Genomic DNA, 22,749 nt, shown 5'->3' with positions numbered 1-22,749 from the left:
TACTGCACCAACCAAGGACAATACTTGCAGTAACATTGACCCCTACTCAGATCTAGCCAATGAAAAAGACATTCTTCACAGTTGAGTGGAAAGTGGGGACTGACTCAGATGTGAACTGTGGTGCCCCATATTTGACCACTTCCCCATGGCGGGGAAGCCTGGTGACACTCAAGGAAAGAATAAGCAGGCTACCAAGATGAGACATGATAACCTATGACAATTTAGTGGGGATCAGGTCCCCCTTGGTCACAGATATAAGGCAGGGAAATAAGGTGAAAGCAGGAGGGAGAGAGGAACAGGAGGATACAAGGGATGGGAAAACAATTGCGATGTAATCTGAATAAATTAATTAAATAAAAAATTGAGGACACAAAATAGGGTGTATATGAAATGAGATAACTTGGGGAATGGAGATAAACATGATTAAAATAAAAAGTATGAAAGTACCAAAGATGTGCTCGCTTCGGCAGCACATATACTAAAATTCGAACGATACAGAGAAGATTAGCATGGCCCCTGTGCAAGGATGACACATAAATTCGTGAAGCGTTCCATATTTTTCAAAGGGTCAAGCTATAACCAAAACTACTCCGGAAATAGATAACTATCCCATGGCAAAAACACAACTACACAAACGCTCGACTGGAACCAACATCAAAATTAAGACTCTTAACAGTCACTGGTCTTGCAAGCAACACTCTGTGGCAGATGGACAAAACTGTCTGACACAATTTGAGCTTGCTATAGCAAGAAAGTCTAACCTATTCTGGTGTTCTCTTCCCCGTGAGACAAGCCGTTATATAGGCTCAAACAAACGTTAAAAAAAAAAAACAAACAAACAAACAAAAAAAACCAAAACAAAACAGTCACTGGTCATTAATATCTCTCAACATCAATGGTCTCAATTCTCCAATAAAAAGACACAGACTAACTGAATGGGTGCATAAACAAGATCCAACATTCTTCTGCATTCATGAAACACATCTCACCCATAATGATAGACATTACTTCAGGTTAAAAGGTTGGAAAAAAATATTCCAAGCAAATGGTCACAAGAAGCAAGCAGGCGTAGCCATTTTAGTATCAAACAAAATAGACCTTCAACCAAAATTAATCAAAAGGGATGAGGAAGGACACTTCATACTCATCAAAAGTAAAGTCAACCAAGATGACATCACAATTCTGAACATCTATGCTCCCAATACAAGGGCACCCACATTTGTAAAAGATCTGCTAAAAAAGCTTAAACCACACATTGATCCCCACACAATAATAGTGGGGGACTTCAACAGCCCACTCTCACTGAAGGATAAGTCATTGAAACAGAAACTAAGCCGAGAAATAACATCATTAACCAATGCCATGGGTCAAATGGATCTAACAGATATCTATAGAACCTTTCACCCAAACAAGAAAGAATATACCTTCTTCTCTGCACCCCATGGAACTTTCTCCAAAATTGATCACATCGTAGGTCACAAAGCAAGCCTCAACAGATACAAGAGGATTGAAATAATACCTTGTATCCTATCAGATCACCATGCTCTTAGGCTGCAATTCAACAACAACAGAAATAACAAAAAGCCTACACGTACATGGAAACTAAACAACTCTCTTCTAAATGACACCTGGGTCAGGGAAGAAATAAAGAAAGAAATCAACAAGTTTCTGAAATTCAATGATAAGGAAGGAACAACGTACCCAAATTTGTGGGATACATTGAAAGCAGTGCTAAGAGGAAAATTCATAGCACTAAGTGCCTTTAAAAAGAAATTGGAAACATCGCACATAAGCATCTTAACAACACAACTGGAAGCCCTAGAAAAAAAAGAAGCAGAAACACCCAAAAGGAGTAGACGTCTGGAAATAATCAAACTCAGGGCTGAAATTAACAAATTAGAACCTAAGAAAACAGTCCAAAGAATCAACAAAACCAAGAGCTGGTTCTTTGAGAAAATCAACAATATAGACAGACCGTTAGCCAAACTAACTAAAAGGCAGAGAGACAATATTGATATCAACAAAATCAGAAACTAAAAGGGAGACATAACAACAGATACTGAAGAAATACAAAGAATCATAAGATCCTACTTTGAAGGCATATATGCCACAAAATTTGAAAATCTAAGGGAAATGGACGATTTTCTTGATCAATTTCATTTGCCAAAGTTGAGTAAAGAACAGATAAACAAGGTAAATAGTCCCATTTCCCCTACAGAAATAGAAGCCATCATTGATAGTCTCCCAACCAAAAAAAGCCCAGGGCCAGATGGTTTCAGTGCAGAATTCTACCAGACCTTCAAGGGCGAGCTAATACCGATACTCTTCAAGCTACTACAAAAGATAGAAATGGATGGAAAATTACCAAATTCATTCTATGAGGCCATAGTCTCATTGATACCTAAACCTCACAAAGACTCAACAATGAAAGAGAATTTCAGACCAATTTCTCTTATGAACATCGATGCAAAAATACTAAATAAAATACTTGCAAAACGAATACAGGAGCACATCAAAGATATCATTCATCATGACCAAGTAGGCTTTATACCAGACATACAGGGATGGTTTAATATACGGAAATCCATCAATGTAATCCACCATATAAACAAACTGAAAATAGAAAACCACATGATCATCTCTTTAGATGCAGAGAAAGCATTTGATAAAATCAAACAGCCATTCACGTTCAAAGTTTTAGAGAGATCGGGGATACAAGGCACTTTCCTCAATATAATAAAGGCTATATACAGCAAGCCAATAGCCAAAATCAAAGTAAATGGTGAGATATTCAAGGAAATTCTTGTCAAATCGGGAACAAGGCAAGGCTGCCCACTCTCTCCATATCTCTTCAATATAGTACTTGAAGTTCTAGCCAGAGTAATAAGACAACAAAAGGAGATCAAGGGTATCCAAACGGGAAAGGAGGAAGTCAAATTATCCCTCTTTGCAGATGATATGATAGTGTACATAAGTGACCCTTAAAATTCCACCAGAGAACTCCTAAAGCTGATAAACACCTTCAGCAAATTGGCTGGATACAAAATTAACTCAAAAAAGTCTGTAGCCTTCCTATACACAAATGACAAGCTTGCAGAGGAAGAAATTAGGAAAGCCACACCCTTCACATTAGCCACAAGCAATATAAAATATCTAGGAGTCACTCTAAGCAAGTGAAGGACTTGTTTGAAAAAAATTTCAAAACTCTGAAGAAAGAGATTGAAGATGACATGAGAAGATGGAATGATCTTCCTTGCTCATGGATCGGGAAAATTAACATAGTAAAAATGGCCATCCTACCAAAAGCAATCTACAGATTCAACGCAATTCCTATCAAAATACCTACAATATACTTTGAAGATATTGAAAGATCAATTCTCAAATTCATGTGGAGAAATAAAAAACTCAGAATAGCTAAAACAATCTTGTACAATAAAAGGTGCTCCAGAGGAATCTCCATACCTGATCTCAAACTGTACTATAAAGCAATAGTAATTAAAACAGCTTGGTACTGGTACAGCAACAGGCTTGTTGATCAGTGTAATCGAATCGAAGACACAGATATGAATCCCCACACATATGGTCACTTGATTTTCGATAAAGAAGCCAAATCCATTCAATGGAAAAAGGATAGCATCTTCAACAAATGGTGCTGGTCTAACTGGAGGTCTATGTGTAAAAAAAAATGCAACTGGACCTATATTTGTCACCTTGCACAAAACTCAAATCCAACTGGATTAAAGACCTCAACATAAAACCAGAGACACTAAGTCACTTAGAGGAAAAAGTGGGGAAGAGCCTGGAACATATTGGCACAGGAGACAACTTCCTGAACAGAACACCAACAGCCCAGGCCTTAATGTCAACAATTAATAAATGAGACCTCATGAGGCTGAGAAGCTTCTGAAAGGCTGGAGACACTGTCAAGAGAACAAAGCGACAGCCTACAGACTGGGAAAAGATCTTCACCAACCCTACATCTGATAAAGGTCTAATATCCAAAATACATAAAGAACTCAAGAAGCTAAACACCACCAAACCAAATAACCCAATTGAGAAATGGGGCTTGGAACTAAGCAGAGAATTCTCAACAGAGGAATATCAAATGGCTGAGAAACACTTAAAGAAATGCTCAACCTCCTTAGTCATCAGGGAAATGCAAATCAAAACAACTCTGAGATTCCATCTTACACCCATCAGAATGGCTAAGATCAAAAACTCAAGCGACACCACATGCTGGCGAGGATGTGGGGAGAGAGGAACACTCCTTCATTGCTGGTGGGAATGGAAACTCTTACAGCCACTTTGGAAATCTATCTGGTGCTATCTCAGAAAAATGGGAATAGGGCTTCCTCAAGACCCAGCTATTCCACTCCTTGGAATATACCCTGAAGATTCTCCAGCACACAATAAGAAAATTTGCTCAACCATGTTCATAGCAGCCTTATTCATAATAGCCAGAACATGGAAACAGCCTAAGTGTCCCTCAATAGAAGAATGGATAAAGAAACTGTGGTACATATACACTATGGAATACTACTCAGCTATTAAAAACAAGGAATTCCCAAAATTTGTGGATAAATGGATTGAGCTAGAAATTATCATAATGAGTGAGTTAACCCAGAAGCAGAAAGACTTAAATGGTATATACTCACTTATATCTGCATACTAGCCCAAGGGACATGTCCCACCAAAGCCTTCACTTACCAGGAAACTGGGACAGAGGGGAGGACATCCTATTGGGACTAGATGAGAGAAGCATGGGAGAATGGCATAGTAGAAGGATCCAGAGGGTCCTAGAAACCTACAAGTAGAACAATATGATAGGCAGATTTGGGCCCAGGGGTCCCGCTCAAACTAAGGCACCAGCCAAGGACAATACAGGCGGTAAACTTTAAACCCCTACCCAGATCTAGCCAATGGTCAGAACAGTCTCCACACTTGAGTGGAGAGTGGTATATGACTTTCTCACGTACTCTGGTTCCTCACATTTGACCATGTCCCCTGGAGGGGGAGACCTGGTGGCACTCAGAGGAAGGACAGCAGTTTACCGAGAAGAGACTTGATACCCTCTGAGCATATACAGGGGGAGGTAATCCCCCTCAGGAACAGTCATAGGGGAGGGGAATAATGGGAAAATGGGAGGGAGGGGAAGTATGGGAGGACACAAGGGATGGGATACCATTGAGATGTAACAAGAATAAATTAATAATAAAAAAAAGTACCAAAGATAATAAAACCATAATAAAATAAAAGCACTTGTTTATCTAATCTCATTTATGGATAACTTGTTCTTTTAACATTTTTTTCCCTGCTATTTGGATATTGTTATTCTCTCAATCTTAGGATTTTGGGGCTGCCTTTACCTTAGTGAGTAGAAACTGAAGAACGAACAATGAGAGATATTCTGGTTCAGGTTACAAAGTCACATGACAACCAGAGGCTTGTGCAGGAACTAAGAGTATGATTTAAATAAGATATAAAGAAAGACACACTTGGTATTTACTCACTTATAAGTGGATATTTGCCATAAAGTACAGGATAAACCAGGTTATAATCCATAGACCCAAAGATGTCAAGTAACAAGGAGGGTCCAAAGAAGGATGCTTGAATGTCACTCAAAAGGAGAAACAAAATAGACATCTGAAGTAGATGGAGAGAGGGAACTGGGTGGGAGAGAAATAGGAAACAGAACAGGGGTGGCTATCTGGAGTGTGGACGTGAGAAGGCTGGGAGAAAGGCAGAAATTAGTGGTGGGCATCTCTGGGGTGGGGAGGCTTCTGGGAGTCTATGGGGGTAACCCTAGTTTAGACTTCTACCAGAGAGGGATATGAAGCCTGAAGTGGCCACATCCTATACCTACGCAAGTCTTCCAGTGGAGGAAGGGGACACCAACGCACCCATAAAACCAAAATTTGTCTTGCCTACAAGTAGAGCAGGGATTAAGATGGAACAGAAATTGAGGTAATGGCCAAACAATGACTGGTCCAATTTGAGAGACACCCCACATTAGAGAGCCAACCCCTGACACTATTAATGTTAGTCTACTAAGCTTACAGACAAGGGGATTAGCATAATTGTCTTCTGAGAGGTTTCATCCAGCAGCTGATGGAAACAGATGCATTGACCCACAGCTAAACAATAGGCTGAATTTAGGGAGTACTTTGGAAGAGTTGGGAGGATTGAGGGAGTTGGTGGGATCAAGAACGCCACAAGAAGACCTATAGAGAAAACTAACCTGGGTCCATGGGGGCTCACAGAGACAGAACTGTGGGGAGCCATGCTAAATTCAGCCATGTTAGAAATCCTGTGCTTAGGCTGCAGGCTGTGACCTTTGATTTGTTGACTTTTGCTGAAGGAGGTCTTGTGTTCTAGGTTATCTTTGGATTATTTACCTTTGATAAGAAATAGGGAAGTTCTTACAGGGAACTATCCAGAGGATTAAGAAAGTTCTTACAGGGAGCTATTCAGGCTATTGTATTCTTGCGTGGGGGCTAGGGAAAGTGGGATTAGAATAGATCCTGTTGACCTTGCTACAAAGTCTTACTCGTCGGCATTAAAGAGTCTTTTAAAAAATATATTTTATTAATTTATTCATATTATATCTCAATTGTTATTCCATCCCTTGTACCCTCCCATTCCTCTCTCTCTCTCCCATTTCCCCTTTACTCCCCTCCCTTATGACTGTGACTCAGGGGGACATCCTCCTCCTGTATATGCTCATAGGGTATCAAGTCTCTTCTTGGTAGTCTGCTCTGAGTTCCACCAGAGTCGTGATCAGAAATTTCCAGACTTGACTCAATTTTCTCACGCCTCTGTTCCCATTTTCAATCCGCAACCCCTCTTTCAGGTGAACCCTGGTTTGATTTGTCCTGCAGCCTGGGACACAGAACCACAAATCAAAGAGCATGAATGGGCTGGGCCTAGACACCCTTCCCCATATGTGTGTAGCAGATGTGCAACTTGGTCTTTATGTGGATCCCCTAACAATAGGAGTGGGGGATGTTTCTGACCCTGTTATCTCCCTTTGGATCCCTTTCATATAGCTGGGATGTCTCATGTGGCCTCAGTGTTAGAGGATGTGCCTAGTCCTGCTGCTGCTTGATGTACCAGGGTGTATAGAACCCATGGTAGGGCCTCCCCTTTTCTGATGATAAGACAAGTGGGGAATAGAGAAAGGGGTCGGACTGGGAAGAGAGGAGGGAGGGAGCTGTGTTCAGGCTATAAAGTGAATAAAAAGAAAGAAAAGAAAAACCCAATCACCACAGTGAATGAATGAATGAATGAATGAATGAATGAATACATAATAAATAAACAAATAAATTAGTAGGACACCTGCCAGGTGTATTGCTATGCACTACCTGACTTGACAGTGACTAAACATACTATTAAATTACAAGTAAGACATATGATTCCTGTCTTTGTTGATGGTCTATGATGTCATAGTCCCTTGAAGAATGAAAATGATTAAATACAGAGAAAACCTTGCCAATTGAGTACTTATCTTTGTAATTGACCTTTGGGTTCACATGTATGTTGATGTAGGTCATAGAGCTAAGCACAGGTACAGTTAGAAAGGTGTCTGTGTGGGTATAAAAACCAGATCACTATTACCCTACACCATCCTAATTATAAATGAACACAGCCAAACTCTTTTCCACAAAGCGAGAGCAGCACATTAATAACTGACTGTTTTCAGTTACTTTCTCTCTTCATCCAGCACAGCTGTGGATATATGAACTTAGAATTTTAAGGTAAAATTCTCCAAAAATCTGCAGCTACTGTTATCTAACTTAAGTCTTTAGTCTTGTGCAGCAAGCATGTTTACCTGTTCAAACATCTCATTGGCCTCCAGAGAATGGGGAATATTTTTGTTAATGTTTCCTCACTGATTTATGATGCCATAAACTAGAGAAGCCTTTCTCATGGTGGGCTCACAGCACTCTACATGACTACACAACCAGGAGGCCCTTATCATTTTCCTCTGTAGACTAGAGAGTGATTCAAAGTAGTCAAGCATTGGCTACATTCCTGGGCCATGGTGTGACAGTCTATAAAGCAGGGCTATTATAGTGAGGAGTACAAATGCTTGTCAGAAGGAGCAGTGTTAGCTGCCATCCTTCCCCAATATCAGTGCATGCCTCAACTGTCTCACGGCTTTCAGTAGTCATTTTGGGACAAAGCATAAGCTAAAAGCTATTGTTACATGGAATTTTAATCCAACAACGTGGCTGCTCTGACAAGGGGTCAAGTTCAGAGGCCTAGGTCTATGTGATCCAGCTGGAATGCAAACAGGTACACACCTTTAAAGTCTCTGGCTGGAATGCAGACACACCTTTAGTACAAACCTTTAATCCCAAATGATGAAGATAAAGTTAGCTTATAGGAGGAGGCACCCATGATTTGAAAATGACAGCTAATTGATGGGAAGACAAAGTGAACAATCAGTGAAAAATCGGACAGAATGAGTCAGAGATAAGATATGCCCAAGGCTTATAAGAACAGGGAGGAAAAGAGAAGATCCTTAAGAGCAGTACAGTAGAGTTGAGACAATAGAGTAGGTTGCATAGAGAGATAGAGAGTAGAGAAGACAATACAGTGGAGTACAGTAGAGGGTTCAGTAAGGGAGACGGTACAGTTGAGTTGAGTTCAGGTCAGTCAGTTGGGAGCTGAGTGGGTGCAGTGCAGTAGAGTTGAATTCATTCATGAGTTCATGCAGAAGCAGTTGAAATCAGAGAATAAGAAGAAGCCAGAAGATTAGAACAAAAATTGCCAGAGTTAGTTTGCAGCCAAGCAGCGCAATTCAATGAGGAGCCATATTGAATTAGTCCAATTGGAGAGGAGTTTGAGCTAGAACAGCTGAGTTGAACCAGGCAGCCAGAGCTCCGAACGAAGTAGAAAGGACTGAGCTTATTCAGCAGTAAGCATCTGAGACAAAAATTACATCTGGTGAATAAAAGATATTTTTACAATTGGCACCCAGTGTGATTGGAGAGGAAGGAAGCCCACCAACACTGCAAAAAGCAAAGGACAGCAGACAGAAATGTCACAAAGACAAGAGATACTTGACAGAAAGCTGCACAGAAGACATTCACCTGAGATCGTTTCTAGAGGGGGCATCTGTTCTTTGAGTTCAGTTGGGTGTCCAGAGAGATTTGTGAGACTCCAGAGCCATGGGAGCCTTGATCCCACCCAGAGCAAGGAGCCTCCAAGACAGTGAATCACAGAAAGCCACACCAAAAGACAATTTTAATTATATAGACAGACTTTTCCTGCAGTAAAAAGTGGGAAGCTCCATCTCAGTTCCCTTAAGACCAAAGGTAGGGATTGAGGGGATAGAAATATCACTTGAAAAAGTCATTGCTGTACTTATTGCAGTTGTGAGCACTGGAGTAAGCCCATTCCTCCTTTCAGTTACAATCTTTATATATTTCCTCTCAGAAAGGTTTAAAAAAAACCAGCTGTACAATAACAAAAAAATTAACTATGACAATACAAAGGCTTAAGAGATGCAAGACAGAGGAAGTAAGAGAACAGGAAGTGCTTATATGTGAATCTGTAGTGCCTAATGAAATTAAGAATCAAGACAGACAGCACATTAAGAATGCGCAAGAAGCTTGGCTTGCTTTCAGGGAGCAGGGCATGGAATACCAGTGCCTAAGTGTCTATTTTATGTGTGGATTAATGAAGATCTAATTGTACCTTCGTCAACAGAAAGGGAGAGTACGATTAACTGAAAGACACTGGGTTATAGGAAAACAAAACAAAAAACAAACAAAAACTCTTCTGAATCAGACCAACCTGTATACCTTAAAAATGTTTTAACACCAGAATGGAACTCAGGAAATGTCTTAACACTAGGGAAGAGATTTTCACCATCAAAGTTTTTCCAGTCTGCTGGCCTCATGAATGATCTGTGCTTTTTTAGCCAGTTTGTGGAGCTGCCCCTATGCAGAGGGCACAGTTTTCTGTGTTATGTGCATTTCTAGTTTTCTGCATCTCTTCCTTTATTGACTCCACCTTTCATGTGAAGCTTCTCTTATTCAGAGCCAATCTTCATCAATTTTGATGGAACTCATAGTCTTTAATCATCTGCGGAAACATAGGCAAAACCTCTTCTACAACAAAACATCTTCCCTGACTTCCATTCTGATGTTATTGTCCAGTTGCTTTGCAAAATGTCTGGTAGCTAAAATGTACCAGATTATTGTTGTTAGTAGCTTATTCATTCATTCATTCATTCATTCATTCATTCATTTATAAGGAAATAGATATGTCTTATACTGGTATTCTACTGTTATTTAATATCGGCAAAATGAGTTTAACTATTTTATAGTCAAAATCTCTACTGAACTAAAAGAATAATTTATGATATTTAGATCTTATTTTTATAAGTTTTGCAGTGGAAGATTTTTTTTTATAGTTTTAATCCATAGTTTAACATACTTCCAAGGATTAAAACATTCTTAGATTAGTTTATGTAAGGATTTCATTTCTCATGTATTTTCTAAGAAATTACCACACTATAATCTATTTTTCACATAAGGATGGTTGACAATTATAGATCACAAATAAAGCTTTGTTCAGTTTAAAATGTAAGTGTTAATTACAGTATTTCATTTTTGGCATTTCATATTTAGCATCTTTGCTCCAATCTGTTGCTAGACTAATCTAAATTTTTGAAATGTGTGTGTGTGTGTGTGTGTGTGTGTGTGTGTGTGTGTGTTATGTATACGTCTATGCATCTATGCATTTGTGTGGGGGCAGGTGTGAATATATGTGCATGCATATTTATGAACATGGGTGTGGAGGCTTGAAGCTGATTATGGTTTGTATTTTTTTTTGGGGGGGTGGGAGTCACTCAATAAAACTAGAAATTGCTGATCAATTAGACTGGCTACCCAGAGATATTTTATCTCTGCATCATGCTTGCTGGTTCTGGGATCACAAAACCTTGGTCCTCATGATTGTGTAGAACCCACTGTATCCCTGAACTATATGGACAATCCTAAAATTATTTTAAAATATCTTTATTTTAAAAATTTCAAGACAAATAACAGTTTGTGTATCTCTATAGGGTAGACTGTGACCATTTAATATATTAAATGTCATAAAATCTTTAAATTAATTTAGCTAACATGTTGCTTATCATAGTTCACATTAATTTATAAAAATAATTCCTATGGTGAGAACATCTAAAATCTAATGTTTAAGCAGTTCTAAGTTATATAGTAGACCAGTAGTAATTATACTGGGAATTCCACTAAATAGATCATCAGAATTCCTTCCTCCAATCTAGCTGAACATTTGTATCCTTTGATCAATATCAGGTCTTTTCTCAGTAACCTCCTTCAGAATTCCTGGTACCTATATTTTCCTCTTTACTTTATAAATGCTCCTAGTTTAGATTTTCCATTTAAATGAGATCTCTCTCAGTGTTTGTCTTCCTGCATCTGAGATTGTAATAGATTATTGTCACATGTATAACACTCCAACTCTGAAGATCAAATTTCAAAGCTTAAAGTGCTGTCTTCTAATCTTATACCACTTTGTTACTCCTGGAAAAAAATCCCAAGTAGAAACATTGTAATTTGGAAGCTCCATTTTGTTCAGATTTTACTAAGTATAGTTGGCTGTGTTGAAGAAGTTGGCATGGAACATTTATAACAATGACAGTGTGAGGTGTGGCAGGACTTCCTAAAAAGTTGCTAGGGATGGTTTCTGTAGAAAAGAGGCATAGACTTCAGCTGTGGATGTATCAATGGGTTAGTGCTACTGGCATATGATAAGGGAACTATCATGGTATTCTGACAGCAGAGAGCATGATATACCCCAAGAGCTAACAGAGACTGAATAAGATATTTACAAATGTTAAGATCAGGGTTACACAGAAAATTGTGAGACAGAAAGAAAGCTGTTTAGAGCATTTTAGGATAGATGTATATAGTCTAGATCAATGGTGTTCTTGTCTAATCTCTTCCACTGGCCACTAATACTTCTTTTCTTTTTTCTTTTTTTTTTTTTTTTTTTTTTTTGAGACAGGCTTTCTCTGTTTAGCCTTGGCTGTCCTAGACTCACTTTGTAGACCAGGCTGGCCTTGAACTCACAGCGATCCACCTGCCTCTGACTCCCGAGTACTAGGATTAAAGATGTGCACCACCATGCCCAGTTTCCATTAATGTTTTTATTTGTTCATTTTACATCCCAATTGCAACTCCACTCCTTCTTTTCCTCCTGGTCCAACCATCCCGCCCATTTTCCTGATACACCCTTCTCCCCTCCTTTCCAACCCATACTGGCCCACACTAACACTTCTTGTTGTATATATATTATATGTATTACCAGTTTTCTGTGATATTTATAATTTATCTTTCCCAATTATTTGAAAACATATGTCTGTAAAAATATCAGTTAATGTTCATAGAAGCCTTGCTCATAGTTTCCCACACTTGGAAGCAACCATGGTATCTTTCACGTGGTGAGTACATGTGCTGTGATTTATCATGTGCACATATATCAGATAACGCAACACAATACTATTTAGAAAAACCAGAAATGGGCTACTAAGCCACAAAAACAGGGAAGAAACTTCCATGCATATTAGTAAGCGAGACTAAACTGAAAGACTGCATACTGTGTGCTTCCAACCAAAAGATATTATGGTGAAGATAAAGATCTGGGGGCAGTAAAAGATCAGTGGTTGCCAGTACTTGGAGGTGGAATAAGAACATAGTAAACAGGAGTTTTAGAGAAGTAAAATTATTCTGCAGGATTATGCAATGATAGACAGAATACATGATACTAAGACTGAATCTTCATGAACACCATGGACTGTGTTTGATACTGGATATCAATATAGTTCCATGGACTTCAGCGAGCACAGCTGCATGCTGTGTGGGGTTGATAGCTGAGGGGCCTCCATGTAGTAGAAAAAAAAAAGGATGTGTGGACTTTTCGGACATTTGTTATTTTTCTCCTCAATTTTAATGTGGACTTAAAATGTTTAAAAACTATGTATTTCTAAGTGTTGTGGCTCATACCTATAATCTCAACATTCAGAAGTCTGAGACAGGAGGAATTACTCTCATTTTGAGGCTAGCCTGGGCTACATAGTGACACCTTCTCTTAAAGGTCCCCAACATAATTGTTTCTCAATCTCTCTGTCTTTCTGTCTCTCTGTCTCTGTCTCTCTCTGTCTCTCTCTCATAATTATAATGTGGGTCATGGGCTGTAAGTATTTTTGTTTTTGTTTTTTTTTATACAAGTAAACTCTTTATTTCCCCCATGGCCTTCAGTGTCTCTTGTTATATTTCTTCCCATGAAATTCCTGTTTTGTTCTCTCTGCAGTATGTCTTGTCTGCCTGCCCCCACCCTCAAGCAATGATCTCTATTATTTTACATCTTCTGCTGAGGACAATGTGCAATTTAGCTGTCAGGTGGCTAATTGGAGCTAGTCTAATTATGGCTTTTCCTCAACATGAAATAGTGAGTAGAGGTCAGACTACTAATAACTTAGAAGAAAGGGCTATATTCCCTGATGCAATGCGGTGTCTACATGATCTAAGAATATCCCACTAATGCACTGAGTGGAATGTGGGGTGTTCAAGCACAAAGCATGAATACGACAGCATCAGCGTAATTCACATGCATGCTAGGTATTGTTGCAATAATTTTATATGCTATGAAGTACAGAAAAGTTTTTGCTTTCAAATAATCAAATTCTGAAGTTTTTCTTTCCTATAGATATGGCAGGTTTTGAAACATAAATACAGTTAGTCTGTGAAAAAGGACTGAGCTCATGCTTCTCCTAAAAGCATTCCTTGTGTAGTCTGCAGAAAAAAAATGTTCCTTTAGGGCACAGCACAACTCAGATGTAACTAGGTGAAATAGAGGGAAATAATATCTGGGATATAACACAGATATTAAACACCTTTCCTCATGTTATCTACAATTCCCACTTGATTTTTTTCATGTACAGCTGCACATCCTGATTTGTTATGATGCTAAACTTGAAAAGCATTGCCATCCTTCAAATCAGCTGAGCGTCTGTATTTCTAGCAAATACCCCGCCCTCTTTTTCTTGAAATAGAGTTAAGTTTCTTGGAAAATCTTTAACTTATCCTTCAAATGCTCAAGAGTTTTTGGTTATGAATAGATAGATATTTATTAACAATAATACAGGAATATCTAGATGCATGTATAGAAGAGGGGGGGAATATTTCTGTAAGAAATCTAAATTCCTTTTGATGAAAGAAATGTTTAGTGTTAAAGAGAAATGATACCCTATGAGCATATAAAGGGCGAGGAAGTCCCCCTCAGGCACAGTCATAGGGGAGGGGAGTAAGGGGAAAATGGGAGGGAGGGAAGAATGGGAGGATACAAGGGATGGGATAACCATTGAGATGTAACAAGAATAAATTAATAAAAAATAAACAAAACTAAAACAAACAAACAAAAAAAGATAAATGGTATAAATGGCCCAACAAGAATATTTTCTTTTGTTAAAAACTAAGCTTTAAATCAAAACAACTCTGAGATTCCATCTTACACCCATCAGAATGGCTAAGATCAAAAACTCAAGTGACACCACATGCTGGTGAGGATGTGGGGAGAGAGGAACACTCCTTCATTGCTGGTGGGAATGCAAACTAGTACAGCCACTTTGGAAATCTATCTGGGGCTATCTCAGAAAAATGGGAATAGGGCTTCCTCAAGACCCAGCTATTCAACTCTTGGAATATACCCAGAAGATGCTCCAGCATACAACAAGAAAATTTGCTCAACCATGTTCATAGCAGCGTTATTCATAATAGCCAGAACATGGAAACAGCCTAAGTGTCCCTCAGTAGAAGAATGGATAAAGAAACTGTGGTACATATACACTATGGAATACTACTCAGCTATTAAAAACAAGGAATTCCCAAAATTTGTGGATAAATGTATTGAGCTAAAAATGATCATAATGAGTGAGTTAACCCAAAAGCAGAAAGACTTAAATGGTATATACTCACTTATATCTGCATACTAGCCCAAGGGGCATGTTCCATGAAAGCCTTCACTTACCAGGAAACTGGGACGGAGGGGAGGGCATCCTATTGGGACTCTAGATGAGAGAAGCATGGGAGAATGGCAAAGTAGAAGGATCCAGAGGGTCCTAGAAACCTACAAGTAGAACATTATGATAGGCAGATTTGGGCCCAGGGGTCCCGCTCAAACTAAGGCACCAGCCAAGGACAATACAGGTGGTAAACTTTAAACCCCTACCCAGATCTAGCCAATGGTCAGAACAGTCTCCACACTTGAGTGGAGAGTGGGATATGACTTTCTCACGTACTCTGGTGCCTCACATTTGACCATGTCCCCTGCAGGGGGAGACCTGGTGGCACTCAGAGGAAGGACAGCAGTTTACCGAGAAGAGACTTGATACCCTATGAGCATATACAGGGGGAGGTAATCCCCCTCAGGAACAGTCATAGGGGAGGGGAATAATGGGAAAATGGGAGAGAGGGAAGAATGGGAGGACACAAGGGATGGAATAACCATTGAGATGTAACAAGAATAAATTAATTAAAAAAAATTAAAAATTAAAAAATAAAAGCAGACGACAAACAAAACAAAACAAAACAAAAACAAAACAAACAAACAAAAAAAAACCCCAAAAACTATGCTTTGTTAATCACATGTGGCAATGCTACTGACACACTCTTCTCAGACCATTATCTTTTTTCTATTATACCTTTTGTCTTCATGGAGTACTAGTATTTTTAGCATCTCTGTAACAAGGAATTTAACATAATTACACCACTTCTCTAGGCACTTTTAGGAGTATAGATATCTTCAATGTCAAGCAGAGGGTTTATAAAAAATCTTAAAGAGTCATAAATTAAGACAAAGTATAAAATTTCTTGTGTATAAAATTCTGTGTTTTGGTAATTATCATACAAATGACTAATGTAGGAATAAAAATTAGCAGGTACAAGTTTTATATAAATAAAAATGTCCTTCATAATTTCTATCTCCATGCTAATTTTCAGGACAAATAGATTCACTGTTTGGTTCAAATGAACACATTTCTAACATGATTTGTTATTGACCTTATCTAGTCAACTCTCAGAAATACACAAGGCTCAGTTCTGATGAATATTTATGTCCTGCACAATCTCATGGGGTGAGTATGTCATTAGTGAGAACATGGAACTTTCTTTGGCTTTCAGGACAAATGTCAATAAAAGGCAGAGCCTTTTGAAGTGCGAAGGCATATGAACTGCCCTTCCTGAAGAGCCATAGCTGCAGCTAGCTGTTCCAGGAAAGCCACAGCTTTTCAGTGGATTGTAGAAAACAGCTGCATAATTCACAGTGTGAAACTTTGGACTGCCCTTCTAGGAGGAGCACATCAATATTTCATTGAAACTTAAGATTGAATCTGTTATAATAAAGAAAACAAGGACAGCAGACAGGGCACCAGGTATTTGTGGCCTGTGGGAGAAAATGGTAATGAAAACTCAAAGGCTGAGGGGCAAAGGAGACTGCCCTGAGTGACCCTTATTTTCTATCAATTGCTGTTTCTTTGCACTCAAACTCTTATTATTTTCTTTCTGGAAGGCTTGCACTGTTGCTCTCTCTGCTTCATCTGAAGCTGGTTTTTTTTTTTTCTTTCTGTAAACCACACTTCTTCATATAGACTTTACACTGGGGAGGTATAGAGAGAGCTAGGCTTGTCTTTCAGCTCGTCAAATAGTACTCAAATAGTAGCGCCAACTGTGAATCGGCCTTCTTGATTCTCTCCCACTGTTCATTGGACTAATGCCTCATTTGGGATTTATTTAAATCTAATTGCTAGGACTTGTTGGCTACTGCATCGTGGGAAACTAAGGGTGCGAAATCAGGAGTGCATTCGCTGCCTCTGCTTCATGTGAACACAGTTCTGGACAGACACAACTTGAAGCAAGACCCATCTAGTTTGCCTCCCGGCTTCAGAAGATTTTAGTCCCGCGGAGCAGGGAAGACAGGCAGTTCACGTCCTTCATAGAAAGAAAATTTACCATGTATCCATTACACACCTCAAGGAACTGAGGTTTTTGTAGGCAATGAAGATACCGCTGTGTCCTCAAGGTTCATATTCTTGAGAAAGAAGATAAACAACTCACAGGCATGAGATTACAGAGGTGGTGAATGAAACGTGACAAACACTTAGATGAGACCAAAGGAAATAGGTTAGGGGTTCCCCTTACTAAGTTACAGGGACCCTGGGGAAGGAAGGCCAGAGCTAAGACAGAAGGAACCTACGCAGGACCCTGGCGAAGGGAGGAGCAACAGCCTCAGGGAGGGACACTTCAAGGTATGATGGCTAAGGGTCCTTTGTAGCCCTGCAAGTCTAAGCACATCGACGTAATTAATTCATCTCACTACTCCCCAAAGTCTAACTTGTTAATAAGGAAAATGGGAAACAATCAATTAACATCCAGAGAGCTCAAAACCTAAATTAGCAAGAGACTATTAATAGATGTGTGTGCTTCGTTTAGCTAACTTCCTCAGAGACAATGCTATAGTATAAAAGTGAAATTCCAAATTAATGAACACTATTTCTTAGAATATCAGCACTTTAAACATTTAAAGGCATTTCCTAAAACGTATTTTTTAAAATGCACAATATAATTTCTTGTTTCCATACGCAGTAAGTCAAAGTGTTTCTAGGTTTGTGCACGCCCAAGGACAAGCAGGGACCAGTTTGCTCATGCTGACCTGGCATTGACCTGTCAGTTCCAGGGCATTGCTTGTCTCAAGTCCTGTTTGGGTAGCAGTCCCCAGAAGTCTTTACAGAAACTATTCTGTTTCTGGTCTGTGGTGGGCTGAAACACTAGGAAACCCATTCACCTAAGGTTTTTCATTTTCCCCCTTTTACTGAAAACAGATTTTGTTTTCTCACATAAGATATTGTGATTATTTCTCCTCCCGCTACTCCTCCCAGCTCCTCCCCAACTCCTCTCCCATCCAGACCACCCTTTTTCTGTCCCTTATTAGAAAAATCAAAAGGCTTCTATAGGATTATAATGAAATAAAAATTAAAAAAATAAGAAAATAAGACAAAAACTAACACATTGGAATTGGACGAAACAAACAAACAGAAGAAAAAAGAGTCTAAGAGAAGGCGCAAGGGACAGAGACCCATCTGTTCCCACACTCAGAAATCCCATAGGAACACTCAACCAATCAAAAGACCCAATTATAAATGAGTATATACCATGTGAGTCTTTCTGCTTCTGAGTTAACTCACTCATGATCATTTCTAGCTCGATATATTTGTCTACAAATTTCAGGAATTCCTTGATTCCTTGTTTTTAATAGCTGAGTAGTATGCCATAGTGTAAATGTACCACAGTTTCTTTATCCATTCTTCAATTGGGGGACATTTAGGCTGTTTCCAGGTTCTGGCTATTATGAATAAAGGCTCTATGAACATAGTTGAGCATATATGTCCTTGTTGTGTGGTGGAGAATTTTCTGGGTATATTCCAAAGAGTGGAATAGCTTGGTTTTTAAAAAAACTGTTTATTAATTTATTCTGATTACAACTAAATTGTTATCCCATCACTTGCATCCTTCCGTTCCTCCCTCCCTCCCACTTTCACCCTATTTCCCACCTCACCCCCCACCCCCAAGGTCTATGATGGAGGGGGACCTCCTCCCCCACTATATGGTCATAGGCTATCAAGTCTCATCTTGGTAGCCTGCTTATTCTTTCTTTGAGTGACATCAAGCCTCCCCACCAAGGGAAAGTGGTCAAATATAGAGCAACAGAGTTCATGTCAAATTTAGGCCCCACTCTCCACATAACTGTGGAGAACGTCCTGTCCATTGGGTAGATCAGAGTAGGGGTTCAGTGTTTACTATTGTATTGTCCTTGGTTAGTGCAATGGTTTGAACAGACTCTCTGGGCCCCGATCCACCCATCGGGGTGTTCTTGTAGGTTTCTAGGACCCTCTGGGTCCTTCTATTTGCCCATCTCCTATATTTCTCTTACCTAGAGTCTCAGTAGGATGTCCTCACATCTAGCTGGGTCTTGAGGAAGCCTTATTCCCAGTTTTCTGAGAAAGCACCAGATAGATTTCCAAAGTGGTTGTACAAGTTTGCATTCCCACCAGCAATGAAGGAGTGTTCCTTTTTCTCCACATCCTCGCCAGCATGTGATATCACTTGAATTTTTGATCTTATCTATTCTGATGGGTATAAGATGGAATCTCAGAGTAATTTTGATTTGCATTTCTTTGATGACTAAAGGCATTGAACATTTCTTTAAGTGTTTCTCAGCCATTTGATATTCCTCTATTGAGAACTCTCTGTTTAGTTCTGAGCCCCATTTCTCAATTGGGTTATTTGGTTTGGTGGTATTTAATTTCTTGAGTTCTTTATATATTTTGGATATTAGACCTTTGTCAGATGTAGGGTTGGTGAAGATCTTTTCCCAGTCTGTAGGCTGTCGCTTTGTTCTCTTGACAGTGTCTTCTGCCTTACAGAAGCCTACTTGATTATAGTGGATGACCTTTTTGATATGTTTTTTGATTCAATCTGAAAGTATTTTATTGAGTAATTTTGCATCTATGTTCATAAGGGAAATTGGTCTGTAATTATCTTTGTTTGTTGAGTGTTTAAATTGTTTAGGTATCAGAGTAACTTTGTTTTTGTAAAATGAATTGGGATATTGTTATTTTCCTTTTGTTTCTGTTTTATGGACTCACTTGAGGAGTACTGGGATTAACTATCCTTTGAAAGCCCAATCGAATTTGACACTACAGACATCTGACCTTGTTTTTTTTGTTTTTGTTTTTGTTTTTGTTTGTGAAACTTTCAATGACTGCTTCTATTTCACCTAATAGCTTTATTTAAATTGTTTGTCTGATCTGGATTTAACTGTGGTAGTCGGCATGTATGGAAAAAGGCATCCATTTCTTTTAGATTTTTCAATTTGGTGGAGTACGGGTTTTTAAAATATGCTCTTATGATACTCTGGATCTCTTCTGGGTCTGTTGTTCTGTCCTCATTTTTATATCTAATTTTGTTAATTTGAGTCTTCTTGCCCCTACCTTAGTAATTAGGCTAAGGGTTTGTCAATCTTACTAATTTTCTCAAAGAAGCAACTCTTTTAAAAATTATAACTTATTCACTTCACGACCTGGTTGTTATCTCCTCACTTATATCTTCCCATTCCTACCCTCCCTCCCTCTTCCACCCTATCCCTCTCCCCATAGACCTCTTCCACAAAACTCTCAGTGCTCCACAGAGTACTTCTGTGAATTCATGGTCTGTCCTGATCTTTGCCACTCAGAGGACATCTATGTTGGGCTAGTATCCATGTAGAAGTGAGTATGTACCATGCGTGTCGTTCTGGGTCTTCATGCAGCATGGTCTTTTCTAGTTTCATTCATTTGACCGCAAATTTCAAGATTTCCTTGTTTTTAAAAGGTGAGCAGTATTCCATTATGTCAATGTACCACAGTTTCTTAACCAATTCTTCGATTGAGAGGCATCTAGGTTGTTTCCAGATTCTGGATATTATAAACAAAGCTGCTGTGAACATAGTTGAGCAAATGTCCTTGTTGTGTGGTGGATCATCTTTCAAGTATATGCCCAGGAGTGATATAGCTGGGTCTTGAGGTAGCACTATTGTCAGTTTTCTGAGAAACTTCCAGATTGATTTCCAAAGTAGCTGTGTAAGTTTGCACTCCCACCAGCAATGGAGAAGTGTTTCCTTTTCTCTACATCCTTGCCAGCATGTGCTATAACTTGAGACTTTAATCTTAGCCATTCTGATATGTGTAAGATGATGTCTCAGAGTTGTTTTGATTTGTGTTTCCCTGAGGAAGAAGGACATTGAGCATTCTTAATGTTTCTAGGACATTAGAGATTGCTCTGTTGAGAATTCTCTGCTTAGCTCTGTACTCCATTTTTAAATTGGATTATTTGCTTTGGTGGTGTTTAATTTCTTGAGTTCGTTATATATTTTGGATATTAGTCCTTTTTGGGATGCAGGGTTGGTGAAGATCTTTCCCCATTCTGTAGGCTGTCCTTTTCTTCTGTTGACAGTGTCCTTTGCCTTACAGAAGCTTTTCAGTTTCATGAGGTGCCATTTATTAATTGTTGGTCTTAGAGCCTGAGCTATTGGGTTCAAGGCTCTTCCCACAGATTGGGAAGAACAATGTAATAAAAATGGCCATCTTACCAAAGGCAATCTGAAGATTTAATGCAATCCCTATCAAAATACCTACACAACTCTTTACAGACTTTGAAAGATCAATTCTCAACTTCATATGGAGACAAACAAACAAACAAACAAAAAACCCAGAATAGCATAGACAGTCCTATACAATAAAAGATCTTCCAGAGAAATCGTCATCCCTGATCTCAAGTTGTATTATAGAGCAACAGTAATAAAAACTGCATGGTAGTGGCATAGAAATAGGCTGGTTGATCACTGGAATAAAATCGAAAACCCAGAAATAAACCCTCACACCTATGGAGACTTGAATTTTGATGAAGAGGCCAAAACCACACAATGGAAAAAGATAGCGCCCTCAACAAATGGTGCTGGTCTAATTGGATGTCTACATGTAGAAAAACACAAATAGATCCATATTAATCACCATGCACAAAACTAAAGTTAAGTGGATTGAAGACTTCAACACAAAACTAAACAACCTATATCTGTTAAAACAAGCAACTCTTAATTTTATTGATTCTTTGTAATTTTTTTGCTGATATTTGTTCGTTTCTATTTTATCCTTATGAGCTCTGAATTTGTTTTTTTTTCCTTGCTGTATGTTCTTTTTATTATAAAGCTTAAAGGTGTGCTATCAAGGCCTCAGTCTCTCCAGTTTTTCTATGCATGGACTAATACTATCAAGCTTGCCTCTTAGAATCTTCTTCATTGTATCCCCTAAGTTGTGGTACATTGTGTATTCATTTTCATTTAATCACGTAAAACATTCAACTTGTTTATAATTTCTGTCTTGACTATTTTTCATTGAGTAGTGAGTTGATTAGTTTCTACGAATTTATAAGATTTTTATTGTTTCTGTTAATCCATGGTGGTCAGAAAAGATACAGGGAGTTATTTAAATTATCTTTTATATGCTGGGCCTCCCTTTGGATCCAAGTATGTGGTAAAGTTTGGTTCCATGAGTTGCTGATGAGAGAGTATATGCTTCTGTGCTGAGTTGAAATGTTTGGTAAATATATGTTAGGTTCATTTGTTAATAAAGTTAAATAGCTCCAGTACAATACTATTTATTTCATTTTGTTTTTCTGGATTATCTGTCTATTAGTGAGAGTGGAGTATTGAAGTTTCTTACTATCAGTGTGTGAGGGTCAATATGTGTATAAGCTGTGATAGTATTTCTTTTAAGAATATAAGTGGTTTTGTATTTGATCTATGGATATTAAAAATTACATTATCCTTTAATGAGTATATCATGTTTTTCCCTATGTCTTCTGAAGCCTATTTTGTTAGTTATTAAAATGGCTACACCAGCTTGATTCATAGGCTCATTTGCTTGGGATATCTTTTTTTAGCATCCTTTTACCCTGAGGTGATATCTACCCTTGATATTATGTGTGTTTCTTAGAAGCAACAGAAGGATGGATTCTGTTTTCAGATCCAAGCTGTTAGTCTGAATTTTTAAATTGGGGAATTGAAACCGTTGATGTTGAGGGATATCAGTGAATAGTGTTTGTTGATTCTGGTTGCTTTGTTATA

The 22,749-nt window shown here is 38.6% G+C and overlaps 2 non-coding genes across 2 annotated transcripts; both read left to right on the top strand.

Annotated features, from left to right (window-relative positions):
* The first annotated feature begins 454 nt into the window (after positions 1-454).
* On the top strand, positions 455-561 carry LOC127206065 (U6 spliceosomal RNA). The gene has a single exon (XR_007832753.1). It is a non-coding gene; the product is annotated as a U6 spliceosomal RNA (small nuclear RNA).
* Positions 562-689: 128 nt separating this feature from the next.
* Positions 690-815, top strand: LOC127206018 (small nucleolar RNA SNORA28). The gene has a single exon (XR_007832714.1). It is a non-coding gene; the product is annotated as a small nucleolar RNA SNORA28 (small nucleolar RNA).
* The last annotated feature ends 21,934 nt before the right edge of the window (positions 816-22,749 follow it).

The sequence above is a fragment of the Acomys russatus genome, chromosome 22, assembly GCF_903995435.1.
Source record: "Acomys russatus chromosome 22, mAcoRus1.1, whole genome shotgun sequence".
In the NCBI taxonomy this organism is placed as follows: Eukaryota; Metazoa; Chordata; class Mammalia; order Rodentia; family Muridae; genus Acomys; species Acomys russatus.
The sequence above is the reverse complement of the archived record's forward strand: the minus strand, read 5'-3'. Positions and strand labels throughout refer to the sequence as shown.